This window comes from Oncorhynchus tshawytscha, linkage group LG30 (assembly GCF_018296145.1).
Source record: "Oncorhynchus tshawytscha isolate Ot180627B linkage group LG30, Otsh_v2.0, whole genome shotgun sequence".
In the NCBI taxonomy this organism is placed as follows: domain Eukaryota; kingdom Metazoa; phylum Chordata; class Actinopteri; order Salmoniformes; family Salmonidae; genus Oncorhynchus; species Oncorhynchus tshawytscha.
In genome coordinates this window covers 33581946-33590134 of record NC_056458.1, presented here as the reverse complement: position 1 = coordinate 33590134, position 8189 = coordinate 33581946, and the positions used below count along the sequence as shown (strand labels likewise).

General features: G+C 39.1%; 1 long non-coding RNA gene across 2 annotated transcripts; it reads right to left on the bottom strand.

Moving 5' to 3' along the window:
• Positions 1 to 2213: 2213 nt before the first annotated feature.
• LOC112228100 lies at positions 2214 to 7945 on the bottom strand. 2 transcript variants are annotated; one of them, XR_006080337.1, is made up of 7 exons: positions 7411 to 7945; positions 4974 to 5103; positions 4758 to 4851; positions 4361 to 4415; positions 3182 to 3243; positions 2719 to 2818; positions 2214 to 2610 (listed from the first exon to the last, which is right to left on the bottom strand). It is a non-coding gene; the product is annotated as an uncharacterized LOC112228100 (long non-coding RNA). The 2 variants fall into 2 exon arrangements; XR_002949979.2 differs by lacking the exon at positions 4361 to 4415 and having other exon boundaries at positions 7411 to 7940.
• Positions 7946 to 8189: the final 244 nt, after the last annotated feature.

The following is an 8189-nucleotide window of genomic DNA, read 5'->3' as shown; positions in this document are numbered from 1 at the left end:
AACAGCAGAGGTGTATTTGGAGAGTGAGTTAGTTAGGATGACATCTATGAGGGTGCCCGTGTTTATGGATTTGGAGTTGTACCTGGTAGGTTCATTGATCATTTGTGTGAGATTGAGGGCATCAAGCTTGGATTGTAGGATGGCCGGGGTGTTAAAAGCATGTCCCAGTTTAGGTCACCTAGTAGCACAAGCTGAGAAGATAGATGGTGGGGGCAATCAATTCACATATGGTATCGAGGGCACAGCTGGAGGCAGAGGGAGGTCTATAGCAAGCGGCAACAAAGAGAGACTTGTTTCTGGAAAGTAGAAGCTCGAATTGTTTGGGTACAGGCTTGGATAGTAATACAGAACTCTGCAGGCTATCTTTGCAGTAGATTGCAACACCGCCCCCTTTGGCAGTTCTATCTTGGCGGAAAATGTTATAGTTAGCGATGGAGATTTCAAGGTTTTTGGTGGTTTTCCTAAGCCAGGATTCAGACACGACTAAGACATCCGGGTTTGCTAAAGCAGTGAGTAAAACAAACTTAGGGAGTAGGCTTCTAATGTTAACATGCATGAAACCAAGGCTTTTACGGTTACAGAAGTCAACAAATGAGAGCACCTGGGGAGTGGAGCTAGGCACTGCAGGACCTGGATTAACCTCTACATCACCAGAGGAACAGAGGAGAAGTAGGATAAGGGTACGGCTAAATGGTATACGAACTGGCTGTCTAGCACGTTCGGAACAGAGTAAAAGGAGCAGGTTTCTGGGCACAATAGCATAGATTCAAGGCATAGTGTACAGACAAAGGTAAGGAAGATGTGAGTACATTGGAGGTAAACCTAGGCATTGAGTAATGATGAGAGAGATATAGTCTCTAGAGACGTTTATACCAGGTGATGTCATCGCATATGTAGGAGGTGGGACAACATGGTTGGTTAAGGCATATTGAGCAGGGCTAGAGGCTCTTCAGTGAAATAAGACAGTAATCACTAACCAGGACAGTAATGGACTAGACATATTGATATTAGAGAGAGGCATGCGTAGCCAAGTGAACATATGGGTCCAGTGAGTGGTTGGGCTGACTGGGAACACGGAGATTCAGACAGGTAGCAGGCCGATGCTAACACGTTAACAGTTAGTAGGCCGGGGCTAAATAAGCTAGCAGTTAGCAGACCGGGGCTGGCAAGCAAGCAGTTAGCAGGGGCTAGCAGTTAGCAGACCGGGGCAAGCCTTCTAGCAATTAACAGACCGGTGCTAGCAAGTTAGCCTTTGGGGGATGTCGTGATGGGGGTAAGTCTGTTTTTGCCTCTTCATGCGGTGACGTCGATAGACCAGTCGTGGAATTAGTAGGGTTCCAAGTAGTTCTTGGTAGCTAGCAGGCCTAGCTGGTTAGCAGAATGGGCCTTCAGCGGGCGTCGCGCCTGAAGGACCTGTTGGAATCCTTGGGCAGATTATGTCGGTATTCCAGTTGTAGAGGATCGGCGGGGTTCCGTGCCCCGTACCGGCAGTAGAAGGGGTCCGGATATTGTAGCCCATGAGTGGGCTTCGGTGGTAGCACAGGAGCCCTGGCCGGGCTAGCTTCAGGCTAATTGGTGCTTGCTCCAGGATGAAAACGCTAGCCAAGAGTGGTCACCCGGGATTGCGGTTAGCTAGTTGCGAAGATCCAGATGAAAATGTTCAGAGTTTTTGGTAGGAATCCGGGGATATGGGGAGAAAAATAGGTCTGTTATGCTCTGGTTTGAAACGCGTTGTATGAACTGGCGAGAGCTTTCCGAGCTAAAGGTTAGCTGATGGGAATCTAGTCAAACCTTCTGTAGTAATTACACTTGCAATAAATTAATAAATTAATACAACAATAGACTAGTCCCCTAAGTGCTCCAGAACACTGTTTTTATTTCTAACCATTGCTCTTCTAGACAATAAGATTTTTCAGCATGTCAGCAATCATAATTTGTCATTAAGGCTTATTTACATTAAACTTGCCCCAAAGTAAACTGCACTGTCAATCAAAACCTCATTGGATAATGGACACTGAACTGCGTGATTCATCCGCAGTGGGAAAAACCTGGTTGAAAGACGTCTGTATGACGTCTTTTAAATAACTCTTATTCTGGTCGCAAACATGTTTTACGACCAGAATACTACATATTTTTCTGACCACCATACGACCAGCTGGTGATAATTCTGACCACTATATTATTTGCTACCGGTATAATGTACTGGTCATAGTTAAGACTTCATCATAACCTGGTAATGACCACCTGACTACAGCTTATTACCTACTGTAAAAAGTATTGCAGGGGATAAAGTTGGATATTGAAAACATTGTTCATTACATTTATTTGTTTCCATAGTCACCAATTAGTTTCAATCTGCAAAACATTCTTACATTTAAAATAAATCAAACAATTCTATGCACATCTGCATACAGTAATTATTTCATAATTTACCCACAGACATTACATGCATAGAAAGACTGGGGCAGAGTATATGAAGGCGTATTGCTTTTTATTATTGATGATTATTAAGAGTGGTGTGGTGAGGAAGATCCTCATCAAGGACCTCTGAGCAAAGAAGGTGATCTGGAGCGCAATGGCCCTTTTGAAGAGTGGTGTGATGAGTCAGATCTGCAGTGATGAGAATCAGCGCATTAGAACTTTATCGATTTAGAGATTTTTTAACTAGTTATAGCTTAGAGATGTCTTCAAACAAGAGCAACTTGCTCATATACATACTTTAGGTCCTCCTCCACCACAGCGGTCAGGTGCACATTTAAGGACTTTACCGACGGCCCGCAACACATCAACCTCCCAAGTTTTCTGGTTTTTCATGACACTTAATGTAAGCATAAAAAGAGAATAAATTACAGATTGGCATAATGTGGGCATGCAGGACACGACAACAGTAACGCACAGTAAAATATATTTAAAATGTTGCATTGTCTATGTCAAATGTCTCAACTGCTCACATTTATATACCAATTACAATGGAACACACATGAGTGGTAGCAAAGGCATGTTTGCTCCTCTGTCCCTTCATATTGAAGTGGGACATTAATTCATTGGTCATCAATCTGAAACATTTTAAAATTAGACAGTAGTTGGATCATTACATTGTTTAAATTGTCGCTAAATAAGATAGAGTGTTGCTTAATCCTAATACATGTTTTAATATTACAACAACTTTTTATAAACACACCACTCTATAATCCCGAGGACATTATCCCAGACAGTTCCCCCAATCCAGGACAGTTTGGCAGTCTTAAAAAAAGAAAGAAAAAATTTAAGTATATGTAAAGAGACAAATAGAGACAATAAAATATTATATTTTTCAGAAGTTGTGTGTCTGTCATATCATTCCTGCAGCAAACATTGCTAGTTAGAAATGGGTGTAATTCGCAAATCTCTTCATCATCTCTGCAACATGTTTGAGTGAGCGACAGGGAGAATGAGCAAGAGAAAGGGGAGAAACTTTACGTGACTCACCAAGGAAGGTCTAAAAAAGGGAGGAGGCAATCTTTCCTCTGGTCTTAAAAAATATCCCAATTCCCCAGGGCAGTGATTGGGGACATTGCTCTGTGTAGGGTACTGGATAGGATGTTAAACGGGTGTCCTGATTCTCTGTGGCCACTAAAGATCCCATGGCACTTATCGTAAATGTAAGGGTGTTAATCCCAATCTGGCCCTGTTGAAGGATTTTTATCAATAATGACTATATGATGTATACATCTAACGTAGAATTATAACTAACAGAATTCTATGCTGACTGATGAAGAATATGTTTATATATAGGCAAAGAGGAAGTGTTAACAGACAACTTGTGACCACAGTGAAACTAACAACAGGAAAGATGTCTGGTCCCCAACCAGGGAGGGGAGAAACCGTTGGGCTTGCAGTAGATTGTGTAACATGTGGTAGCATATGATAAGCAATATGTATGTGTTGGAATGGAATTGAAAAGCAGCTTTGTCATTGTCTGAGAGGAGGAGGGACATTTATGATGAAATGAGAGGTATATAAATCAATGTACATGAAATGATGGGCAGAGCTCACGAGAATAAACGCTATTGGCTAATCTTGGTGGCTGGTCTCTGTCCATTTCATGCAAATAAGAACCTTACAAATCCTTAGAAATGGACAGAGTGTTTTAATTGAATTGGTTAATGAACACAAGACTAGATTCATCCAACAGGCCCTCATACCATCATGGTCACCTAATCATCCCTAGCTTCCAATTGCTTCCTTCATCTCAACTGTAACTATATTCCCCAGGTTGTTGCTGAGAATGTGTTCTCAGTCAACTTGGTAAAACATTTTTTTTAACGAATAATAAGCAGAAAGATGGAGAGAGAGCGACAACAAAACATAAGCTTTTTACATTTCTTAGTCAGCCGGCTAGATAACTTCTGTCTGCCATCCAAGCTAGAAGATTACTGCAATAAAGAGAATCAATAATTGAAGAAGGTAGTTGAAAGGTGTTAGAATGAGTGTTGAGGGGGGATAGGCAAGGATCCCTGATGAATCAATAAAAACTTCACATTCGTATTGGGAGGTACATGTTTCAAGAATTAGGCTAGATAACAATGTCACACACAGTCAATGTTTCCTATTTGCATTTATCAACCCTCTCTCGCGCGCACAAAGTTATTGTGATCATAATTTCTCTCTCACGCACGCACACACACTCTTACTGTCATTAATAGCTAAACATATCAAATGTCAAAACATTAGATAGCTAACTAGCTACAATGGGTACAAATTGAAATTTAACTTACCATGTCCATCGAGGATTAGCCAGAGAGCTAACGTTAGCTAGCCAGCTAGCAAAACTTTCCTTGACGTTCTTCTCCCCAACAAACTGCCAATTTACTTACAAAAGTAAAACAAGAATGCATGAGAACATGGATGACCACTTAGCAGTCAAATATTATTATTTTTTGTGCAAATGTCGAGAAACTGTCATTTTCCAGCTGTGTTGTTGTGTAACCTACCAGGCGCTCTGTCCCAATGGCCGTATGGAATGTTGACGCTTGAGCAAGAAGGCTGCCTGCATGCAGAGATCTATTGCTGCGGCAAGGCATAGTTTCCAATCCAAGTTTAAGTTGGAACTGATATGCCTACCTGCTTATTTAGATACAGAAATGTAAATAAAATTACTGCACGTATTTATGTTAATTGCTTAAAAACATTACGGGAAAATCTAATTGTCATACTGTATTTCCAGGGTCAAATTAAGGTGCGATAATTTGACTAATTATTGGTGGAAATAAATAGGATAAAAATATTTTTGGGGTAAATCATGGTGGATTGTATAGGATAATGAAATAAAATACATAGGCCTATTTGTTAAATTCTGAAAACAAATTTAGTCATAATAGAACATCAAAATTGCATTCAGTGGATCAGAAGGAAATGTGCAGCAAAACAGTGCAATTACACAGACAAAAGATTACCATTAGAAGCCAACACATACCCAAACTACCACCCAGTAAGCAAAATTATGTTGAAAAGACGTCAGACATTGACATGTGTAAGCAGTAAGTTCCAGACATTGACATGTGTAAGCAATAAGAATTTGTTCTTTACTGACTTGCATAGTTAAACAAAGGTTAAATACAATATATAAAATAAACGTGCATTTCATGTGCTGAATGAAAGTTTAGAAAATATATTTTCTGGATGTTGAAAAAAATATCTTATACGGACGTCAAAAAGACTACCTTTATGGACGTTGAAAATACGTATTTTCAGTACGTTGAATTTGGGTGCTGAATGAAAAGGTGAAAATATGTATTTTCCAGGTGACAAAAATACATATTTTCAAGACACTGAAAAGGCATAATTTACAGAAGTTACAGAAGTTTACGGAAATTAATTCTATGGCCAAATTTCAACTGCACATACATTCAATTAAATAAGCATTATATCACAATAATAATTTTTCAAGCCTCTTGATATATAAAAAAAAGTCTTGTTATTATTGTTTCCATCGGTCACATGCACTTATGTTAGCTTTTTCAAAAGCTTTGAAACTGGCAGCAATGATGTTCAAAGTAGTCCAAAAAACTCATATTTCAAACATCCAGCCTGACGAAAGATAAATTTTATGCCTCACCATTAAGTTAGTTATTGCCAATACATATTAACAAAGGCGTGCACATTTGGTTTTGATATTTCATGTTTAATATTCATGTAAGATTTAGTCATTATTACAGAATAAACCAACAGACCCCTTCAACTAGAATAACATTTTTGTTTATCTACCTTAGTTGAATGCAATGACTCTAAGTTGCTCTGGATAAGAGTATCTGCTGAATAAACAAAATGTAAATGTAAAAACAAACACTTGCAAAGTATGCTGGATATTATTCGAATGCACTTGAACCCCAAGCCAGTACAAATTTGTTCGGTGCGATCCAAATCTGAACAAATCATAGACGTCTAGGTTGTTTCACAAGTTTGAATATTACAGTAGAGCATAGTACAGTATGGTACAGAATAGTAAGGTTTTATTCAGTAGAGTAGAGTAGGGTATGGCACACTATACTTTACTCTAGTGTGCTTTACTATATTGTACTATACTTTACTGTACTGTACTCTGCTGTGCTCTACTGTACTGTATGTACTGTGCTGTCCAAACTTGTGAAACATAGTTGTCTAATATTGGTTCAGATTTTGTCTGAACCTATTATAGACGTCTATGTTTGGGCCAAATCATGGATGGTCTGGACCAAATTTGAATCAATTATAGACTATGTTTGGGCCAAATATAGGCCGGACCGGAGGTCTGTGGACATTGAACTCAAGGCCAGTCCAAACCGGACAAAATCTAAACCAAACATCGTAGTCTAAGATTGGTCTGGACAAAAAAATTACGTCCTTGGACGTTGAAATCAAGGCTGGTCCAGACTGCACCAAAAACGTTGGTATAAGATGTCATGAAAAATACGCCTTTATCACTACTTATGCCCCCTTGGGTTCTTTCCTGGCAGGGTTTATATTCTGAAGTGACAAGTTTACAATGAGATAGTTAATAGTCTTGTAAACATTATATTAAATGCATATGTTATCTCCCCATGGAAACTCATATCTGATTTTTTTTGTTCATGGGCCTATACAAATATGACATTTTTTCTCCTTTTTTGTCATGGTTTGTAATGTGGAGCCTATAAGGAAAGCATTTATTTCGTTTAAAGCCTTTATTTTATCTTCATTGTCAAATCATGCACTACAGATTCTTATTCGATTTTTCTTTCACACATTATCAACTTGTGCATAGAAGATACAAATCAAAATGTATTTTTCTTTTCCATACGGGAACCACTCCATATGCGAAAATAATAGTTCAGATGTGGGGTATATCACAAAAACTTAAACTGAAAAAGAAGCATCCATGAAAAATGACTGTCTTTACCGGCGGCTGCTTACCCGACCATTCATAAGATGACGTTTCCCGCTTGTTCTACGGCTTGAGTTTTTGGTTGGGTATTTATTTGTCTTGATTTCTTGCACCTGCTGCTGTTGAATAGTGGAAATGTTTAAATTTTCGTGGCATGTCTATTGCTGTCTGGAAGTTAAGGGTCTCCTGAGAGAACGCGAGAAAATCTTCGCATCAAAGCATGATGAGGTTGTTGATCATTTCTGCCATGTCCAGCTGATAGAATCGAGCTGATGAAAATCAAGCCATTCCGGTCTCAGTGTTGTGGGTTTTTCTCACGGTAGGCTACTACTCTTCCTCTCGTTGCCGTGGATAAAGAAGAGTGAATGCCACGGATAAATATCCACGCAGTTTCAAGCTCCTGCCGCGCAGAGAAGCCACTCAGCTTTCGACTGAAGACATATACCGTTGTCTGTCTCATCTTACTAATAAATCTAGTCAAAACCATGCATGGCGCAGCCCGGCAAATATGCATGTCCTGATGAGTAGGCAAAGTCAATGAACGGTTAAGTAGCCTATTATTCAGAAATCTCATTGGAATTGAGATGACTTTACTCTGTAGTAGTATCCTATTGAATATTCTGTGAAGAGCACTCTGCTAAATTATTTCCCACACTGATTTAACATATTCTAAGATAAGAGAGTACCATTCAAAAGTTTGGGCACACCTACTAATTTAAGGTTTTTCTTTATTTGTACTATTTTCTACATTGTAGAATAATAATGAAGACATCAGAACTGTGAAATAACACATATGGAATCATGTAGT